Below are 23,639 nucleotides of genomic sequence, written 5' to 3' on the forward strand. Positions count from 1 at the left end.
CGGATTTATGTGGAGCCGGTCCCCCCTCCAATAGGCATTTGTATTATGATTTCTCCCATAAAGAGAGACTTGTTACAATACAGTCTTTGTGTTCCTTGTGACCTAGGTGATGCCATGAAGATGGAAGGCTTCATGCACCACAAACATAACATAAACTTGAAGAAATCTTTAACTATCCCAAGCCTCAGTCCCAAGACCTCAAACACCTTCGAAGGTGGAGAGAGCTAGCAGGGAATGAGGGTAGGGAAGAGGAAGAGGAAACATTTCGTAGGAGAAAGAATTAGTTCCTCACTTATCATACTCTTGTTGCTAGCATACATAATAGCATAGTAATGAAGAAGAAGGATATGGCAAGCTTAAGCATTGAAGCATGGCTCTTGGTTGGATTTGCACTCCATAGCCAAGAGTGTTGGTGTAGGCTCTCAACCTCTACTTGCTTGGAGAGGGAGCTCTTGCACTTTGCATATCACACAATGAGAGTGCTTGTGAGTGTGTGTGGGTGAGTATACCCCCTAGGCACCCCCCTAGCTTGCTTGGGTCGACCCCCCCTTGTAGCTCATGCCTGAAGCTCATTGGACCCCTCCAGGCCTAGCCAATCACAAGCAGGAGCCATTACAAGCAACATGGGTAGCCTTGGGACAAGTGTCCCCCTTTCCCCTTTGAGAGAGAGGACTTGATAAATGCTAAAACAATTAGATAATTCTTTTAATTTATCATTGGACCCCTTTGAAGCCTAGCCAATAGGCTTCAAGCAACACATGAAGGTAACATGGGTAGGGGCCTGACATGTGTCCTTGCTGCCTCTTCAAGTTGGGCTTCCCTTGTGTGTGTGTGAGTGGGTGTTCTCTCTCTAGCCCCTAGGAAAAGGGCTCGCCCCCCCTCAATGCTTTTGACTTTTAGGTGATCAAGCACCTTACTCACCAAGCATGACAAAGCACTTGAACTAGGGGGTGTTCCCACAAGCATCTCAGGCAAGCTTCTCAAGGCACCTCAAGTACTTTAATCATGCAGCAAGTCAAGCACCTCAAGCATGGAGCCAGTCAAGCACCTCAAGCATCTTAATCAAGCACCTCAAGCATGAAAAACACCTCAAGCATGACAAGCACCTCAAGCAGGACAAGCACCTCGAGCTTGGGCCGGGTTCCCACCTCAAGCTCAGCCCTAGCTTACTTAAGGTCAAAGGACTTTTACACACATTTATTGGAGGTCTTCAATGAAGCTAACCCTAAGGTCTTATGCTCCATTGGTTAGCCTTGCTCTTTGATAGACCATCTCCCTTTTGGGCCCCTTTACCATTGGCCCCGTGTTGAGATAGATCTATAAGCACATACCTATATCTTAACACTTGTTCCCGTTTCTTCTCCCACATTAAGTGATCAATTTAATATGAGAAAATCATTTGGGTTAGTTAGATATTAGATTTTATGACAATCCACGCCCCATTTTGCAAATGCATCAAAGACATTATAGCGTTTTGAGGCTCAGCCAAAAGCTTTTGATTTACAAACACTTGGCATTCATGACATAACTTACACAAAAAATAAGCATCTCTCATCATAGAGGGCCAACAATAACCTGCTCTCAAAATATGAAAGACAACCTGATCCTTGCTTTGATGGACTGTTTCTTCATGGCAGTGCTCCAAAATCAAGCCTATCTCTTCTTTGTACGGCACTTTTCTCAAAATGCTATCCTTGCCATAAAGCATGAGATCCTCACCTACCAATGTGTAGTTTGTTGCTTTTGCAACTATTCTCTTACACCGAACCTTTGACATGCCCTCTAGACATTTCCCTTTACCAAGAAATACTTCTACATATTGCAATGGTTCGCTTCCTGCATATAATGCTTCCTTGACCTTTAAAGGAGCTACCAAGGCATCCAACTTGTCCCTAGACAACTCATCAGCTTCTTTATTCTACTCACGAGGAACATGCTTAAATTGTATCTTCTCAAAATCATGCAAAAGCTTCTTGATGCCATAGAACCACTTCTTCAAATTGTCTTTCTTAACATTCCACAAACTAAGAAACTGATTCATGACTAGCAACACATCCCCTTTTGCAATGACCCTCTTGAATCCAAACTCAACACACTACTTCAACCCAAAGAAAAGCATGAGATACTTGGCCTCATTGTTACTTTCAGCTTCATCAAGATCGTAAGCTCTAGAAAAGATTACATCACATTTTGGGTTCTTAATGACTACCCCACCACTTGCCTTTTGAAGAACTTTTCTGTATGCACCATCAAACATCATTGTATACACATTCGTAATATCTACTTCTTCTTCATGATCATCCTTGTCAACCCTTGGGTAAGATGGAAGCTTCCTTCCCTTGTGTACCACTATGTTTGCCATGTGAGCTTTAACAAAATGATCCACTTCAAACTCAAACTCATACTCTTGAATCTCCAAAGTCCACTTTAAGATGCACTTGCTAGGCTTCAAATGTTGTACTACATCTGGCAAAAGGTTTGATGTGGTGAGCACATAGAACTTTTGGGGCAACACGTAGGTTTTGAACCTGCGACAAGCAAGAACCAAGGCAAAGACCCACTGCTCCATTTCTCTATAGGAGAACTCACTTACATTCTTCATCTTGCTCTCAAAATAGACTAGCTTGAAGTTCCTTCCCTGCTTTTGTAAGAGAACCGACCCAAAAGCTACTGACCCCAGACTAATAGATACATAGAAAATCGATTGCAAGTCGAGAGGACTCACTATTGGTAAAGCACACAATACCTCCTTGATACCATCAAAAGCCTATTGCATGTCTTCATTCCACTCAAACCCTTGAACTCTTTAAATCAATTTCTGGAGAGGATACACATACTGACATAGCATCCAAAAAAATCCTGACAAGTACCGGAGCTTATGCACAAATGATGCCAAATCCTTTGTGTTGTTGGGTGGATCCATAAGCAACAAAGCCTTAACTTTCTTTAGGTCAGCTTCTCTTCCATTTTGGGAAACCACATGTCCTAGAAAATGGACTCTGTCATGAGCAAACTTATACTTCTTTGGGTTGAGTTGCCCACCCTCTAGTTGAAGCCTTTCAAAACTCAACCTCAACTTCTCCAAATGTGTGACCCTGGAGCTATAAGATCCAATGTCATCCATGAAAATTTGAATGAACTTACCCAAGTAGGGACCCAACACTCTATTCATCCATCCTTGGAAGATAGCATATGCATTAACCAGCTGAAAAGGCATTCTTTTGTAGGCAAAACAACCCCAAGGAGTAATGAAGGTTGTCTTCAATCGATCTTCAATTGCTATCAAGATCTCAAAGTAGCCAAAAAATCCATCCATGATTGAGTAACATTCATGACCTACAACCTGATTGAGGATTTCATCTAGGAAGGGTAGTGGATAATGATTCCTTTTTGTGGCGGCATTTAAAGGTTTGAAATCAACACATGTCCTAAACCTTCCGTTCTTCTTGGGCACAATAACAACTAGAGAGACCCATTTAGATTCTTCCACTCTAAAGATGAAATCTGCCTCCAAAAGCTTTGTCACCTCTTCACAAAGTGCCCTCTCATGAATGACCCCCAACTTCCTAAGCTTTTGAACCTTTGGCTTGACACCTTCTTTTAGATTGATTCTATGCTCGACCCCTTCAGCTCCTAGCAACTCTGTATATTCAGTGGCAAAATGCTTTGGAAACTCCATAAACATGTATTCATACTCCTTCTTTTCTTTCTCTGTCAAGTCCTTTCCTAGCATGCTCCTTATGTTCAATTTGGCAGGCTCTACAATTTCTTTTGTATTATTCTTCCACTCCTTGACCTTCACCTCATGCATCAATGCTTCCTTTTCGACACTTATCCCAAAAAAATTCTAGGACATAATTGCATCAAGCCTTCCTCTACACTTTCTTCTGATGATGTAGATGAAGCATCACTATTGTATGACGTAATTTCTGTCGAATCCATATCTTGCACCTCCAAAAGGGGCTGTGTACGGCTCTCGTGTGTCTTCATGCTGTAGACAATGGTCCTTCCTTTCTTTTGGTCGAGGATGGTGATCAAGCCCGTGCCCCAATCCTACTTAGCACCAAGGGTTATAACCCATGGCCTCCCTAAAATGATCAGATAAGCATTCTCACCCGCTTGCATCACATAGAAATTAACCAAGCACTCAATCCCCAAGACTTTTATCTTCACATCTTTAGCAATCCCAAGACACCTTGCCTTTTTGTGATTGGCCATCCTCATACGGATTGAAGCATTCACTGACATCTTGACTCCTACTTCCTTCATGTTAGCCTTGGTCGTGACACACACCTGGGCACCACCATCCACATATGTTTGCACTTCCGTCTTCCTTTCCAACATAGCTTCAATCATTGATACCATATCCACCGGGTGACCAACCCTCAAGGAAGAAACCATGCTTTCTTGCTTTTCCTTTGAAGTCGCGTACTCATACACTTGGTCCACTGCCTCCTCAATTTAGCATTCAAAGCCACCAACTAACCAAAAGATATATTTGCCTTTTGATTTTGTATGTTGTCGACAATATCATAGTCTTCAGCACCTTGGACAAGGGGGTAGTCCTTTGGACCTATTTTCCTTCTTCGTCGCCTCTTGCTACTCTCTGGTTTGTCTTCTACCTCAGGCTTTCCTTTCCTTGCTCTTGTTTTCCTCTCTTCTTCTATCTCTTTCTCCCTATCATGCCTAGCTCTCTTATGGGCCAAAACATCCACATCTTGATGCTCAAGGGAAATGATATTAATAGCCCTACCTTCTCCATTTGCAAGAAATAGTTGTGGTTGTTGTTGCGACGGCGGTGCTTCTAGTGCCCGCTCTTAATGATTTTCTCCTATTTTCCCTCCTCTCTCTCTTTGTGGTTCGCGACAATCAGGGACGTAGTAACACTCTTTATCACAATTGTAGCATCTGCCTTGTAGCCTTTGTCCCCTACCTCTCCCAGCTGGCCGCTCTTCTCTTTGGTTTATATTCATTATGTTAATTCTTAATTCTTGCAATTGACCAGGAAGATCATGCAAAGCGAGACGTAACGGGATCCGGACCTTGAGCCACTCACTTCACTCTATCATCCGTTGCCACAGGGACCATGGTTGCATCGCAACTGGCTCAACATGTATCATGCCTTGCTCCCACCTTCTCTTGATCTTCTTGATCTTGGCCTCGGCAATTTCCACAGCTCTTTCAAATGCAGCAGGCTCCTCTTGATCGACCTTCTCCCTTACACTTGGATAGAGATAATCCATAAACTGACACACTTTAAATAAATCCCTTGGAGGTACTTGGGATGCCGCCTTGAATTGCACCCAAATTCCTTTGAAGTGTTGCAAAAACTCTTTAAAGTTAGCATGAACATCTTGCTACAAACCTCTCAATTTTGTTGTTGCTTCTATTGCGGTTAGCTTCTTTCCAAACCTATCAAAAATTGCATGCTTCACCTGCTCCCATGTTTTCTTTTTTTCTTCCTCTAAAACTTCAAACCACTCGCAAGCTTCTCCTTTGAGTGCAAGAGGAAATACATGGAGCTTCGTTTCATCATTCACGATATGCATACTAAGCGTATGCCACTCGAAGTCCACAATCCAGTCCTTTAGATCCTCCTTCCCTGTGATTTGCATGAGTAACTCCACAAACTTCAATGAAGCTCAAAATTCACAACAAAATCGCTTTACTTAGGTGCTCAGCTGGAAAATTTTTGCTCCCTAGTATGATTGCCAAAGGATGATGGAGCAAAAGACGTCGTGCGCACACTCACACACCCAGACAATTCAACACGACACAAGGAATTTACATAAATTCTAACCCACACACACCACCACTCAAGAGCTCAATAAAAATACTACCCACAAGTTCAATTTAAACTCCAAACGCCTTGACCTACAAGCCCTTGCCTGCTCGCAGAACTTACAAGGTGAATCGAGTTGATCAACACTTGACATCACACTCGATGGTGACCAAATTATACAAGAAAAACCATCAAAACCTCAAAAACTCCAGCCACAAAAGGCCTCTCTCAAACCATTACAAAGCCTTCACCAAACTCCACTCTATTAGACTTTTTGGAGTAGCGTCAACCTAATGGCACCGATACAGGGTCACATAGTCTTGCAGAAAGCCGCACCTTCTTCCCTCAATTCCTTGCACACAGACGCATCCATGGAAACCTCATAACTTCCATAGACTCTCCAAAGTGCAAATTTGAAGAGATAAATCTCTTATTTACTCCTCCACACACTCAAAAGCAGGACGCAAACGCGACAGGACTGCACTAGACCACCTGTAAGAACCCTGCTTCCTCCCACATAGAGAGAGGTGAAAGTGCAAACTATTTGCTTCAAAAGTTTTCTTTGAGTTAGAGCACTATTTCCACCATGATCGATGTGGAGATTTGAAGCCTTTTCACACCTTTTTGACCATTTGTTGACCTTTTTTGGCCAAATTTGACCCCCCCGCGGGCATTTTTCGCGGAAAAACCCCCAAACGGAGTCCAAAATTCACCAAACTTTGTATGCTTGATCCCAGATACCCAAATCACTTTTCCACATCCCCAAATTCCATTTTGTACCACTTCTAGGGCGGTGCATGTTACCATATACATGTGGTAGTGATGTGTGTGAACACACTAGGATCGCTCGGGAATTTTTTTCCTCTTTAGGAGGTTTTTCCCCTATGCATTGTATACACACCCATCAATCTAGGGCTGTCTATCTTTCCATTGCACACTAAGTAATACATTCTCAGTTGTGTGCCTTGAGCTTCCTTCATCTTCTCCAAGCTGTGTGTTTTCCTGCAACCCTAATTCCAAAAATTGGTATCAGAGAAGGTTGCATCCTCCCGAGCTTAGTCACTAGCAGCTCAAGCACACACCTGCTCACTTTCTTTGTTTTTTGTGATCTTTGGCGATCGTTTGTAGGTCGACAAAATTTTTGGGATTTCTCATAGAGCTCAGTCTACTCAGATTTCTGATTCGTGCTCATTTTGACCTCCATTTCCACTACAGCCAGGTCTGCACAGGCAATTTTGTCATTTTGTGAAAAAATTTTGTTAGCACCAATTACTACATAACAGGTCCCATACAATCTGCTACGAGTTGTGCTATATGGCATGTGCTGTTCTCACTTAGTTTCTCCTCATTTTGGGCAGTTTTCACATCAAGTGCATGCATTTTCCATGGCTGACAACAACATAGATGTGTTCAAGATGTTTGCTGCTGAGGACAATTGGATGGGGACAATTACCCTATGTGGGAGTCCATGCTGCAACATGTTCTTGTGTTAAAGGGCGTCTAGAATATTGTGCAGGGCATTGATATACGTCTTGGTTCTGAGGATGTAGGTGATGTTGAGGATGTTGTAGGTCTTGCTGCAAGGATTTAAACTATTAGAGCTGTTTTGCCTACGACAAAACAAGCTCATTGAGATGTAAAGGATGCGCAAGCCCATGCATTGATTGTGTTGTCTATGAAGCACATCATTACTCCTCACATTCATTCAACGAAATCTGCAAAATAGGCTTGGGATATTCTAGTAGGTCTTTATGCAAGCCGCAATGAGGCTAAAATTGCTTTGCTACATAAAGAGCTGGAATCAAAGATTATGCATAAAGAAGAAGATATGGATACTTTCCTTTGCTGGTGTCAAGGATATCGATGAGCAACTTATTTCTGCAGGTGAAGTCATTTCAGGCAGTTCCCTTGTGCAGACTATTCTTGATGCCTTACCAGATTCTTAGTAGACTTTTGCTAGTACTTGGAGACTTATCACCCAAGGAAATCCTGAAGTTGTCAAGTTTGATGCATTATGCACATTGCTGTTGCAAGAATCACTTTCTAGAAAAAACAAGACTAGGCAACGTACAGTTGAACAGGCTTTTATTGCTTCTCAAAGAAAGGGTGGTAACAACAATGCAGCCACTTCTTATGGTTCTGCTATGAGTGGCAAAAATTCTGTTCCTAACGCTTTTGCTGGCAACAATTTGTCTAGAAATTCTAGTGATAAGGGCAAAAAGAATATGTGTTGCCATTATTCTAAAGCTAATGATCACTTGATCAAGCATTTCCCTAAGTTGAAGGCCAAAGAGGCTAAGAAGAAAGAGGGTGGTTCCACTGCAAATGCTGGTTCCACTACAAATGTAGCCATTGTTGAGTCTTCTATGAAAGGAGACTGTGATGCTAATGTTGATGCTCAAGGGTCTTTTAGTGTAGAGTGTACTTACAATGTTGCTGTCCATGATGCATGCATGCCAGTTGTTGTAGATTCACATGTGTGGTATTTCAATAGTGGTGCTACAAAGCACATTACCTCACATCGTGAATTATTCACCTCTCTTGAGTCTGTCCCTCATGGGAATTCAGTCACTTGTGCCAACAGTGCCTCTTCTCCGGTTCAGGGGGTTGGAAAGATTGTGCTTACTGCTACAAATGGCAGTTCTTTCACACTTGTTGATGCAATTTATGTACCTGGGATCAAGAAGATGTACAATTCATGATCTCAATTTTTGTGATGAAATTGTTGCATCTGGCCTTTTGTGACGTGGTCTGTATAAGCTCACTTTGTATGACAAGTGTGGATAAAATTTTGCAAATGTAGTTGCAGATTCAAGGGATGTTTTAGATGCAAAACTGTGGCATGCACGTTTTGAGCATCTGAATTTTGCTTGCTGCGTTTGCAAAAATTTGATATGGTTGCTTCTTTGCCGCCTCTTGCTATATTTTGGGTAAAATGCAGTGTTCTGAGTTTCCAAAGGATGGTTTAGTTAGGGCCACATGCAGGTTGTAGCTTGTGCATAGTGATGTTTGTGGGCCCATGCAAACTCCGTCCTTGGGAAATTACCTGTACTTCGTGACTTTCATTGATGATTACTCTAGGCATGCATGGGTATTTCCGCTTAAATCAAATTCCGAAGGTTTTATGTGCTTCAACTATGGCTAAAAATGTCTCAAAATTCATTATGGGCACCCTCCATTCCGATCAAGGGGGGGAGTATATGTCTCATGAATTCAATACATTTTTGGCTAGTGGTGGGATAAAACACCAATGCACAGTGCCTTATATGCCTTAGCAAAATGGTGTTGCTGAGAGAAAAAATAGGTCACATACGAAAATGGCATGATGTATGGTGAAAATTCAAGCTTTGCCGCATTCTTTTTGGCTTGAGTCCATCATGTGTGCCACTTATGTACTTAACAGGTGTCCTACAAAAGCTTTGTAGTCTATTACTCCATATGAAGCATGGCATGATAGAAAGCCTTCTTTTGAGCATATGTGTGTTTTTGGTTGTTTGGCATACGCTGTGATGTCACAAACATAGTGAAAAAAATTGGATGATGAGGCTATCAAATGTTGTTTTGTTGGTTATAGTGCTAAAAGAAAAGGTTACAGGTTGTATCATCCACAAACAAAGAGTATTTTGGTTTCACGTGATGTAGTTTTTGTGGAAGATTCTGTTCAGTCCTTGTTTTCATGTACTAGAGATGGTAATGTAAGCTCACAAGACATTTATGACATTTTGTTGCCTCTCTTTAGTGGTGGAAGTTCGAACGTAAATTCCAATGAGGCAAATGTACAGCCTATGGGGGTTTCCAAAATGTTACAGATCATCCTATTACTGATGTAGATGTACATGATGTAATTGAAGAGGAAAGGGCTGAAAATGAGTAGGCTAGAGGTATGCCAAAATGGTTGGTGCATACATTGAGTGACAGTAAATTGGATGCACCTTTGTCTAGTCGTACTCGTTCAGGATCTAGACATGCATCTTATGCATTACGTTGTTATGCTTTGGCTGTGTCTAGCTTACATGATGTTGAGGAACCTCTGTCTTTTGATGAAGCACAAAATTCAAAAAATTGGATGGCTGCCATGCAATCAGAACATGATGCACTTATAGAAAATGACACATGGACTTTATATGATTTTCCTCCTGGCAAAAAGGCCATTGGTACAAAGTGGGTTTACAAGTTGAAACGCAAGCCGGATGGTGAGATCGATTGCCATAAGGCTCAACTTGTTGCAAAGGGTTAGGCACAGCAAAAAGGCAAAGATTATGAAGATACTTTTGCTCTCACTTGTTGTACGACTACTGTGAGTTTTCTATGTGCATCGACAGCTCATTTTGGTTGGGATGTACATCAATCAGACATTGTTACTGCTTTCTTGAATGGTGACATATTTGAGGAAGTTTATGTAACGCACCTCGCGGTTTTGTCAAGAAAGGAAAAGAGGACAAAGTGTGCAGATGTAAGAAGGCTTTGTATGGGTTGAAGCAATCTCCTCGTGCTTGGTATGAGAAAGCTGACAATCATTTGGTCAAACAAGGCTTTCGTAATAGTCCAACAGAAAGCACATTGTATGTAAAGCTTGAGGGTGATGTACTTCTCATTGTGGTTCTTTATGTAGATGATTTTCTGATCACTGGACCAAATGAGAGACATATTGCTAAATTTAAGGCTGATTTGAACGCTACTTTCAAGATGAAAGATTTGGGGTTGTTGCATCATTACTTGGGCATATAGTTTAAGCAGTGTGATGGTGGCATTGCTGTAACTCCCTGGGTGGGACTGCCTGGAATGAACCTCCCATTAAATAGCCCCCTTGGGCCTCATTCCCTATCCACACTTACATTCGGCCCCTTGGGCCTGGTCCTTGACCATCGGGCATTGCCTTTGGCATGACATTACTCCCCCCTTGGAGAAGCGTTTTCGTCCTCGAAAACAAGAGTGATGATACACTAATGTTTTCCATAGTGGTACCCTGCAGGGATCCAATTGTTTGCTTGATCGAAACACGGTACAATGAAACCAAGAATAACATCTTGATTTTCCATATTGTTGTCATGTTGTTGCAACCGTCTTGGTGTAACCGTCACATAGATAATATAGCATGTAAACTCCATTTAGAAATCACTTGAGTATGCTAAATGAGTTATCACAACTAAGATGTACCCGAAAGAGTACCTCTTTCACTTTCCTTGAAAGTAACTTGCTGACGTAACTCATCAGCCAAGTTTAAGTCCGTGACTTGTTATCTTATCGTATCAGTAAACAACCCCACCATAGCTAGTGTTCAAGGTTGAGAACCTGAATTATACATGAAGGGACTAAACTTAGTCGCAAACATGCTTTAACTTATGATAGGAAAACTCCAAATAGAGCAATAAATGCTTACAAATTGGATTGCTTGGTGCTAACATCTGCACAATGCGTATCCTTTAGCAGCAGATTACACTTTGTAATCTGCCTATCCTCCTTGGATATGGTATCTACCTATCCTCTTTGGATATGTAATCTACCTATCCTCTTTGGATAATAGTTAGTACTGAGGTGTTTTCCCCCACGGTTTATAGACAGTCTTCCCAAATGACTGGTAAACAGGGATCACAACATCAGACATCATTAATGAGAAAATGAAAATGTCCTGAATAACCATCTTCTTATAACGTAAAAAAATCCACAAGCACCCAAACCGAACCATGACCTCTATTGGTGTTTGGTAGACCCAAAAGTAAGTGCATAGAGATGGGATAGAGATACTGCACAGAGAGTGCAAAATGCTTCGTAAGCAACAACTTGATGAATACGTATGCCATCCCAAATGAGCCTTTGTTAAACCCTAGGACCCATAACACCTAGTGTGGATGCATTTAGCAAAAAACAGATCCAAACATGTATATCCAAAATCGTCTTTGCCAATACTTATGGTGAATGTGATATTCCTAGCACATATTGAAGAGGAGTGTAAATAGTGGCAAAAAGGAACTAAATCATTGCTATTGCGATCATTTGCAAGTCTTGATGAAATGTTTGAACCATAATAGAAGGTGAAACACAAGTCACTTCCAGGTGCAAAAAATGAAACTTTTTCATTATCAACTCATAGCCTTGCTATATGTATAAACAACCATTTGTAATGTTATTTGACACCACTTGTACCTGAACAAGTCATTCTAAGTATCCGACAATTTTTGGCCATCGCAATTGCTCCTAATACATCGTGCTAAAAATGCTATAGAGAATAGATTTGACCAGCACCTAGGGACTTTGTCGTGACACATACTTGAAATAGTGGGCGTGAGTGTCAGTCCCAAAGACTCATATTCTCCTCATGTGGAATATGTCTCATGTAAGGGTGTCTAAAAAAGAACATCCTTCAAGCACGAGATGTACTTGTGCGTGGAGGTAATTGCAAACACTCTACAATAGGAGTGATAGGGACCCTCATTAGCCTTTCTCCACACTGGCTAAACCGAACTCCTTAAGTTCCTAGACCATGTTGCATCCCATGTGACAACATGTGCCAAATAAACCCTGCAAGTGGTTCTATAAGTGCATAATGCAAAACCTTAATTTGGACAGTACAGCCCATATGGCTTAGCTCTTACATGCCTTGTGTCATAAAAACTAATATCTAACCAACCCAAATGACTTTCTCATATTAAACTGATCACTTAATGTGGAAGAATAAACGGGAACAAGGGTTAAGATATTGAGATGTGATTATAGATCTATCTCAACATGGGGCCAATGGTAAAGGGGCCCAGATGAGAGATGGTCTATCAAAGAGCAAGGTTAACCAATGGAGCATAAGACCTTAGGGTTAGCTTCATTGAAGACCTCCAATAGTTAGTGTAAAAGTCCTTTGACCTTAGGTAAGCTAGGGTTGAGCTTGAGGTGGGAACCCGACTCAAGCTTGAGGTGGGAACCTGGCCCAATCTTAAGGTGCTTGATGATTGCGGTTCTTGAGATGCTTGAGGCGCTTCTCATGCTTGAGATGATAGGGTTTCACTTGAGGTGAGAACCCAGTCCAAGCTTAAAGTGCTTAAGGGCCAAGCTTGTGGTGGGAACTGAGTCTATGCATGAGGGGCTTGAGGTGTCAAAAGGTCAAGATTCAATCCCTACAAGGAGGGGGTGAGTCCTACAAGAGGGGGGATGAGAGAGAACACCCACACACTCATACAAGGCATGCATGGTACAAAGAAAGCAAAAGGGACACTTGTCAAGTTCCTCCTCATGTTGCCCTCATTGGGTGCCTGAAGCCTATTGGTTGACCACCCAAGGGGTCCAATGATAATTTAGGAGATTTATTTAATTGATTTCACATTTATCAAGTCATCTCTCTCAAAGAGGAAAGGGGGACACTTGTCCCAAGGCTACCCTTGTTGCTTGTAATGCCTCCTGCTTGTGATTGGCTAGGCGTGGAGGGGTCCAATGAGCTTCAAGCATGAGCTACAAGGGGGGGTCAACCCAAGCAAGCTAGGGGGTTTCTTAGGGGGTATACTCACCCACACACACTCCTCCTCAAGAAGTTGAGAGCCTACACCAACACTCTTGGCTATGGAGTGCAAATCCAACCAAGAGCCATGCTTCAATGCTTGAGCTTTTCATCTTCTCAATCTTCATTATTATGCTATTATCTATGCTAGCAAGAAGAATTATTATAAGTGAGGAACTAATTCTTTCTCCTATGAATTGTTTCTTCTTCCTCTTCCCTACCCTCATTCCCTACTAGCTCTCTCCACCTTCGAAGGTGTTTGAGGTCTTGGGACTGAGGCTTGGGATAGTTAAATCTTTCTTGAAGTTTATTTTATGCTTATGATTCATGAAGCTTTCCATCTTCATTGCATCACCTAGGTCACAAGGAACACAAAGATTGTATTGTAACATGTCTCTCTTAATGGGAGAAATCATAATACAAATGCCTATTGGGACCGGATCCACATAAATTAGGTCCTCAACTGTTGTCATGTTCTCTAAGTTCTCTCTCTTGCAAAAGTATTGATCATGCCAAGTTAACTAATTACTATGATTATGTTTCTATCTTCAATTATATTCACCCGCTATTCTCACAAAGTCATTTCTCAAAAGTACTCTCATTAATTTCCACTACGCTCAAGTTAAATCGGCCAATTACATTATGTTGGTATCAGAGCATTTGGTTTCTCTTTTCTTGCTTAAGAAGAGCGGTCCTTAAGTAGCCTATAAATGGTTGATTTTGTTAATTATATTAGGGTAAGTGGAACTGGGATCTATTATCGGTTTTGTTGATCCCACTCTGTGGGATATGGTGCACACCTCGGGAGCTTTGGACTTAATAATGGAGTCTTTTTAGACTTGCCTACGACTTTACCATTATTGAGCCATAAGAAGTCCAAAAGGAGCTAGCCCTCGGCAACTTTGCTATGTTAGACCTACTCCTCTACTCTCTACAATTAACCACTTTGAGATGTGGGTGTAGATACTTAAGAGCCAATTTTCAAAGGCTAAGAGGAGTGGCAACTAAGGTTTTGAATTTCCAAAGCATACACCAAGTACATACATAAATTTTGTTAACATGGATGACAATAATCAAGAGAGTAGAATGAACATCGATAGCTTTGATTTTGCACATGAAGGTGCTGATGATGATGCTCCCATGTTTGTGAATTATCTCGTCACTAGGTTGCAGCAAGCTATGGGAAACTCTGTTTTGCAAGCCAAGTTACTCAACAACTTTGTGCTTATGGAATTTCCCTTCCTCTCCAAGAGGAGGGGGATTTTATATTTGCGAGCTTTCGTTTTCGAGCTTTTGGAATTGAAACATTTTTTTCGAGCTTTTTAATGCTCATATTATACTGATGATATCTTTAAATATTAGTGTGGCATGAGAAAAGTCTTCAATAGATTGTAAAATTCTTCAATCACCAAACAATCAAATGTAACATGCATGCATGGACTTGCTTGTAGCACATCTCTTATTTGCTTGAAATGTAACTTTAAAAAAAGAACCATTTCTAATAAATTTTGATTGAGCTTTATATTCTAAAGAATAGAAAACAACATACTTTAGAGATCATTTTGATAGGCTTGTGTGTATTTCGAGTGAATATCATGCTTATTATTTTTTTCAAAAAGAGGGGATAATAGTCAATTGAGAGTTTGAAGTCATAGGGGAAGGGAGGTCAGGAATGAAGAGAGAGGAGAGACTTGGCACAGAGTGGAGGTATGAGGACCAAGAGGCCAGTGTGCAGTGTGCAAATAAAGCCTTGACTTAGCCTTATTCTTTTGTGTATGATTAAAGATCAATAATGAATGTTTTTGTGAACTACAAGGTGTAAAATGCGCATCAGATGTTCAAAAGGGATAGTATGAATGCACGAAAATGTGTTAATCAGAAGCTACTACCTATGGAATTTGGGAGTTTGACATGAAGCATTGCTCTTGTTGTACCTTTTTGAAAGATGAATTTCATGAGCAACTTGTTTTAGAGATGGTCATATGGTATGGAAAGGGGCTGTTACAAATGGAGGGAAAAGGGGTTGTTGCCTCCAAAGGCTCCTATTCTTATATGCTCTAGCAATCAAAGGAGACCAAAAGCAAAAACATTATTCAGATATTTAGAAGCAGCATACCCATATTTAGTGTACAAATTAGTGAGAAAGCAATGTGATGTAAGGTTTGAATTTATACTATTATATGTTGTTTGCCTGAAAAATTTCTTACACCAATCATGATGAGGTGTCTTAGAGGCATAGGCAGCTATAGTCTTGTATGCCCTAGCAGTCAAGGGAGAGAAAAATAATTAACAATATTCATATCTGTAGAAGCAACATGTCAATAGTTGGTGTACAAATTAGGGAGGAGGCCATGTGATGTAAGGTTTTAATTTTATACTATTATGTGTTGTCTACCATAAAAACATTTTATAGCCAATCATGATGAGGTGTCTTAGAGGCATAAGTAACTACACATAAGAGCTACTTGGAAGTGATGTAGTGTTGGACACTTTTGTGAGTTGATATGCATGCCAATTGCCATGCCCTTGGCAAAACACCTACATATTTTGGTGACAAAATGTAATCTTTTGGAATGCAGTTCTACCAGGATGTGCCCAAATCGGCCAGGATCAATGCTTTAATGTGTTTAGAACGAATGCACTGATAGGGCTTCTCCTTGAATAGGGTGACTTTTTCCAGCTACATAAAAACATGTGGCAATGTAGAAGATATTGACTTGGGGAAACAAGTTCGTAAATAGATTTCCAAAGAGACAAGTTTGTGAATAGATTTCCAGACAAGGATTCCTAGGAAAAAATTACTACGCCTGGACATTATATGTGTACGAGATGTGGTGCTCTAATAAAAGCTCAACAATTGTTTGAGGCACTGCCCAATTGTGATGTGGTCCCTTGGTCTGTACAGATTGGGGGGTATGCCCAACATGGCAAAGATCAAGATGCTTTGAATTGTTATGTGTGGATGCATTGAAATTCAAAGCAGCTTGATGTATTCACCTATGTTTCGCTTCTAAAAGCTTGTTCTAGCATTCAATCACTTGAAAAAAGAGAGAAAATATATGATGATATCATGAAATAGGATGTATTGGGGGAGGGAACTCTATTTGGAAATGCTTTAGTGGATATCTATGCCAAATGTGGTGGTCTAGTAAAGACAACACAAGTGCTTGATGATGATCTGCATGAGAGAGAGAGAGAGAGAGAGAGAGAGAGAGAGAGAGAGAGAGAGAGAGAGAGAGAGAGAGAGAGAGAGAAATGAAATGTTATATTAAACTTCTTCAAAAGGCCAAAATGACCTATGAGAACAACTGATACAATCTTAGTGGATCTAATCCAATGTCTAGGTACAAAAATAAAAATGAAGTGAAAGACTAAAATTATCATCTTCATCATCAATGCTTGAAAATGCGTGGCATCGGGCCTTGTCCAAAAAAGTATTGCATTGGTCGTTGAAGATCTTTGTCAATGTATGCCTCTGTAAATAGTCATATTGGGCCTCTCCCATGTCGTGCTAGAATATTCCTAGTCCTATGATGGAGCCTCCATCAATATTGTGGTCGCCCTCGTAGACCTTGGGCGTCTAGCTCTCACAAGCTCAATGGCTCTATCAGCTAGTATACCTTTGGTATAAGTGGGCTTTGAAGTCTGTTATGAAGCATGCTCATTTGGCTGTTAAGTCCCTGCTTTAAAGAAGTCAGTGATCTCCCTCTGTGAATGTCTCCAACTACATGATCTCCTCAAGAGACTCTCCATGTGTTTGCATAGCTCTAGCAAAATCAACTTGAGGAATCTGCCAAATCTATTGGTACTCTCTTAAATCTACCAGTCTCTAACTGATGCAATGATATGTGCATCTGACCAATAGCATATCATATCCCATAGGATAATTGAGTGTCCATATAGACTGGTCTGATCACATATCCATCCTCTATTAGTTGGAGAAGATTCTCTCTATAGAAATCCATTATCGTTCCCATCTCCTGAATTGGCTGTATCCATATGTTTATAGTATCTAGCTGAATCAAACCTCGAGATACAAGTCTAGCGATCGTGAGAGAGATAGGGAGGGTGCATGCAAGGAGTACTGAAATGGAGTTAGTCTATCCATGTTGAAGCCATGTGATTGAAACCATGATTTCAAGCCCATACTAGCATGGTGTGTCTCTCTGTAGCGCTCGCGGTCAGGGTGACTCAAGACTCGTCACGAGAGCCTTAAGCAGCAATTGCCTCGACAATTGGAGAGCCCTCTCTCAAACCTTTCTATCTGCAACTATTGGCCCCTTCTCTACCATATTGCTGCTAGGTCCTGCCCGGTCCCCCCCTTTCATGCTCTACCACCTCTCCTCCCTTATACAATACAGTTGCAGGCCGCTATCTCCTCGTTTTTGCTCGCGGCCCAGCTCTCCCATGAAAGAAAGTGCTTGCTTGTGACTAATCACTCCACCCTCCATGCGCTCCTCTGCATGTTGTTGGTGGCCCACAACTCCTCCCTCCATGTGCTCCTCTGCATGTTGGTGGCGGCCCACCAAGAGGGGAGAGGTAGCTAGTGCGCACAAGAATAATCTCATTAGGCATTGAGGCCTCATCCCAAATCACCCGATATATGAATATATAGCTATGAGATCTTCTGTGGCTACTGAGAGAATATTCGAAGATGGCAGAGAGCTACAAGGGAGGGAGCGTGTTTGCACTTTGATGTGAAGCCTCAGAACATACTACTGGATGGAAATCTTGATGCTAAACTTGAGGACTTGGGGCTTGCAACGTGGTGATCCACTATCTGTGTGTGTGTGTGTGTGTGTGTGTGTGAGTGAGAGTGAGAGAGAGAGACAGAGAGAGAGAGAGAGCTAGCTCGAAGCTTATCCGTGCAGGCAACTGCAGTGTCAACACACTCAAATCATGCAAAGAAAAAAAAAAGGGGGAGGAGCAGGAGGCCCCCTATCATCCACGCACGCGCGGATGGTGGGAGGGCTCCAGCCCCTCCCCTTTTTTTTCAAAATTTTCTGTTTGGCTATGAGTTCTCTTCGTCGCTCTCGTGCATCAATTAGGTGGCCATATTGATGATGCTACACGTGGATCTTTCCCCATGCTATGCAGCCCTTGTACGACCATGTTTCACTGCTAATATTTGAAAGGGATAAGCAACTCCCCGTGTTCACTGCTTGGGTCGAGATGTATGCCAAATGTGGTGTGCTGGAGGGCGGACCTTTCATGAAATTTCCCTTTGCTTGTTTGTAGAGACGTCCAGCATGCTATGAGTAAAGCTATATTGATTACTATAGTTACAAATATATATACTTTTTACTTCAACTATATATTATAAATATACTATATACACTTATACTATATTTTATATATACTATATATTTATACTATATAGTATATATTCATATTTTGGAACTTATGGAGCAGATAAGCCAAAACATGAAGCTCCAACATGGAAATTTCTTGCAAAAATTGTATAAAAAAAAGGGGGAGGCAGAGCTCCCCCATCATCCGCATGTGCGGATGATGGGGGAGCTCTACCTCCCCATTTTTTATACAATTTTTGCAAAGATTTATCAAAATTCCAAAGCACAAATTTGATGAATTTCTGACATTTCTCTAAAAAACAATAAAAAAAAGGGGGAGCTCTACCCCCCCCCCCCCCGCCCTTTTTTTTACTGGTTTTAAGAGAAATGTCAAAAATTCATGCTACATTCGGACGCTCTATCCTAGGGCTAGAAAAATACATTTTTCCTAACCAAAGAAAATAAGGGCAAACTTGAAATTCTTCCGTTTTTTAGGTCAAAATTTGAAGCTTTTGTCAATAATTACACTAAAAATTGTGAAAATTTCTCGGTTTTCTTCAAGGCAAGCTCAAAATATTACCGCGATTTTAGAATTTCAGCTGGTTAAAATACACTGGACCCCGATTTTTTTCTAACACTACTCTGTCTCCCTCTTTGTATTCCATTCTTGGAAGCGCCATTAGCGGCAAGGTAAGCACCGTAAGCAAAGCCGTTAACGGCAATGTGAGCAAAGCAAGAGAGATTGAAAGACTGAGAGATGGCAAGACTGACATACCTGTGCAATTGCTCACTTCTTGCTCCCAAAAAAGTGACATGTCCTCATTCTCTCTTTTTATAATGTATAAATCTCAACAATTTGCATTCACATTATAAATGCTAAAAAAAACTTGTCCCACTTGCTAGATTCAAAACATACAAATAATGAAAATTCTATTAATATATATATACGACACTATATATTATATGGTATAATATATATAATGTAGTATATACAATAAAGATATTATAATATATACTATTTAATTTAATAAATACATTATACTATATACTATATACTATATTATATATATATATATTATATTATAATTTATGATATATATATAATATCATATACTATGTATTATAACAATATACTATATAGTACTATGCGTATATATAATACATAGTAGTTATATAAACATATCTTATATATAGTATATACTATATATCATGTAGTACATAGTAAATATATTATTTATTATATACTATATAATAGTAAATTTTGTATATATATATCATATAAATAATATATAATATAAAGTATATATTATTGTCTTTATATCATATAATATTTACAATATATAGATACGTACTATACAAATAATTTACTATAAAGTATACATACCATACAATATAATATATATTTTATAATATATTAAATATATAGATAGATATGTAATAAATATTTTAAAAAATCATATAATAATAATATTTGTAATATGATAGATATGAAGAGATATATACTAAATATATTATTAATCAACTCTTAAAAATCACATAATAATAATGATAAAATTTAAAATTCAAATTATTTCTAATATATTATTGCAATAAGGAAATATACATACAATTTATTTTTACATATATGCACATATTTCGAAGGATTGTGAAAGCGAGGAGTGCTAGCAAAAAGATATAAAGAGACGTTAATTCGAATGTGTCTTACTGATGATTACTATGCGTATCTTGAAGAATGAATATTCTAAATATATAAAAACCGTTTTCAATGATTGCATTAACTCGTTAGAGCTATATCCAGCAATTTGATGCGGCCTTTGGAGACAAGGGCTTTATGGAGTCCTCCAAGCTACACCATGTAGCTATGCACTTTCAAAAATCATCTCGTCAATGGTGGGCTAGACTTCATGGCAAAGACGAAGCCCCAAAGACATGGAAAAATCTACGAGTTTCCAGCATGAAGCAATTCCTTGCAAGCGATGCAAAGGAAAAAGTGCTTACCGAATGGTGCAGCTTGAAGCTTCTCTCTCATGAGTCTATCCGCGAGTATGTAGACAAGTTTTGGGATTTACATCTCAAGGCTACTGTCTTTCAAAAGATAGACTTTATCGAGCAAAGGCAGCAATTCTCTATGGGATTACCTAAAGAAATGGCCAGATACATCAACAATCAATGGCTTGATACTATTAGCGAAGTAATCCATCACACCATGGTTGTTTCACGCATCACCATTAGGAGAAATATGAACCTTGCATGGGCCTTGTAAGGAATCCTAATTTTTAGGGATTAAGGCTAATGTTGTGTGGGGTTTAGGGGGCAAGGGCATTGAAGAAGGTAGTTTTGAGTAGGCTTTTCTAGCCTTTTTTTAAGACAAATGTAGGATGTGGACCTAAAGGGTTACTTTCTCTCTCTAGCTTTTTTTAAAGTGAAGGAAGCATATGGGTGTGTCCACATCAGCAAAAACGTGGGTCACAAAGAGACAAAATTTGACTTTTAAAAAAAAAAATCATTTTTACTTGTTTATAACTTAAAACTCCTTCCCAACATATATACATATCCAAAAATCATTTTTTGACCCATTTTTTAACCCACAAGCTTAGAAAGTCCATTTTTTCAAAACTCTTTTCCCCCAAAAAGTAATAAACATTTTGTTCTCTCCTCATCCTCCCTCCTCTCTCTCTCTCCCTCTCCTCTCCCTCCCTGCCCCTACCTTCCTCCTCCTCCCCAATCTCTCCCTCCCCCACCTCCCTCCTTCTCTCCTCCCATCTTCCTCAACCTCTCTACCCTTCCCCCTCTATCTTTTCATCATTTGCTTCCTCACGCAACAGCTTCCATGGTGCTCACAGACATCACAAATGGTTTGCTTCCACCACCACGTACTCCACACACCAAAAGCATACATATTCGCTTACCAATTGCATTTGCACCGAAGACCACTAGTGAAGGTGATCAAAGGTCATCACAAGAACGTCGCACCGCTTGTGAGACCAATGTTGACATTTGGGTGGATGGCCATTTGTACCCTTACGATCCTATAAGCCGCTTCCATCCACCGTTTAATAGCCTTTCCACATTTCTTCAATTTCTTGGGAGGGGAGAAGCAGGTTTGCTACGCTATTGCAAGCGGTTTTGTATGGGTGTAGGTGCTTCTTTGCATATGTGGATGCACGAATGTCAAGCTCTTCACCTCAAGACGACGGCATTACAAGAGAGTGTTTCCTCTTCGGAGAGGGTAGTTAAAACTCTTGAACAACAAATGCAAGAAAAGGAGTCCCATATCCATAAGCTTACCAACACCATCACATACTTGAAAGAAACACCCCTTGGTGCAAGGGAATGCAAACGCACGTATTCATCCATTGAAACTCTTGCACATTTGGGAGGAGCACGCAAACGACGAGTTACAGCCACAAGGTGATTTGGTCTTTACTTGCATGATGCATTCTTACTTCACACTATTTTCTAACATTTATGTTTATTTGTTGCTAGAAACTTCATCCAGGAGGCATGCGGTGGAACAAGCCAAGATGATCGAGTCAACCTTCTCACTAGTTGTCTCAATACCCAGGACATGATTTCTATCTTACAATCACCTGGAGGTAATCACATTAAGGATGCAGTCACCAAGGACCTTATGCGTAAATTAATAAATGTGGTTAGTGATGATGACGTTCAACAAGCTTGTGATGAGGCTGGAATCAGTACCAAAGCATATCAGGCTATTTTCCAACTCCTAAAGGATGCCCTCAAAGAACATGGCATTGTGGAAAACCTATTTCCCGTTCCTCACAAGGTCAAGCTCGCAAACAAGGCCACAAACGAAGATGTGTTCTCCCGCATTGGGACATTCCTACACATTGAGGACACAATGCCAACTTCCCTTTATGCTTCGTGCGCAACAAAGACAAGGGGAAAAGGTAAGAAACAATCCATAAGACCTTCGGAGAAGGGGTCTCCTTTCACAATGTGGAACAATATTTTCGTGGATCTTAGAAGGCTTCAAGAAGCCATGCTTAGATTTTACGAGTTACCTGAAGAAGGTGACACACTTTACTTTTTTCTTTGGTATTATTCTTATCATAGACTCTCAAGTTTAAGGTCTTAGCACTATTTATTTTGTATTGCTTGGCACAAAAGTCGCTTTTGTGCTGAAACTCGATGAGTGTCAAATAGTGAGAGGCTGAAGGTTAGAGAGGCTAAGTGTAACTCTAATGAACGAGGCCCTTCTGCAAACCAAGCGAAGGGATTCAGTCGAGCCATCTCCCACCCCATCTTTTAGCGTGAAATCAGAGAAAGACATTTGGTGGTTGGGTGCTATTGAGGTGCCCAAGGAGACCAATGGAGTACTTTCATGGATTTTTGAGAGAACTCCATGGATCACAGAAGTAATACACTCCCAAATGCAGGTCAGAAGTTGGAGATTGAGGGTTTTGGTAGTTATGATGTGGAGTGGCACTTAGGTGGGGATTTGAAGACCATAAAGTGTTTGCTTGGCTGCAAACAAGGGGCTTCTTCTCTCATGCCTCGTCCATTTTGCACTCGAGGGTACAAACCTAATGGAAAAAAATCACATAAGAGCACTGCAAAGGCTGGATCCATGCTTCCATGGAAAGGGCATGGAGAACAAGGGTTAGATTGTAGTGATGTCGGAGATGAAGGTAGAGAATGGGAAGCGTCTATTCTGAGATGTCCCATGCTCAATGCCCCAGACCATGATCAAAAGGACCACGCTTAGAATCCAATCTTTCGATTTCCTCTATCAAATGTACATTTTTGTACATTACACGCATTCATGCGCATTTTTGATAGGCTATTGAAGCTCCACATTGACTATGCTTTCACGATGAAACCGTTGGAAAAGTCCCAGGAAGCGATCGAAATAGTGGAGGTACTCTTGAATTCCATTGGCTATCACGGTGGAAATGTGTCTATTGTTGCTGCAAAGAACACAGGGGAGGCCCATGAAATTGCTCAACAAGTGTCAATGAGTGGACAAAAAGCTAGACACTTTTTTAATAAAGTTTCCCAAGGAAATCCAAGTCGATATGATGCTCAAAACAGCTCCAACCAGCAGGCAGGTAACCTT

This window comes from Adiantum capillus-veneris, chromosome 9 (genome assembly GCF_014529385.1).
Source record: "Adiantum capillus-veneris isolate H3 chromosome 9, ASM1452938v2, whole genome shotgun sequence".
Lineage (NCBI taxonomy): Eukaryota > Viridiplantae > Streptophyta > Polypodiopsida > Polypodiales > Pteridaceae > Adiantum > Adiantum capillus-veneris.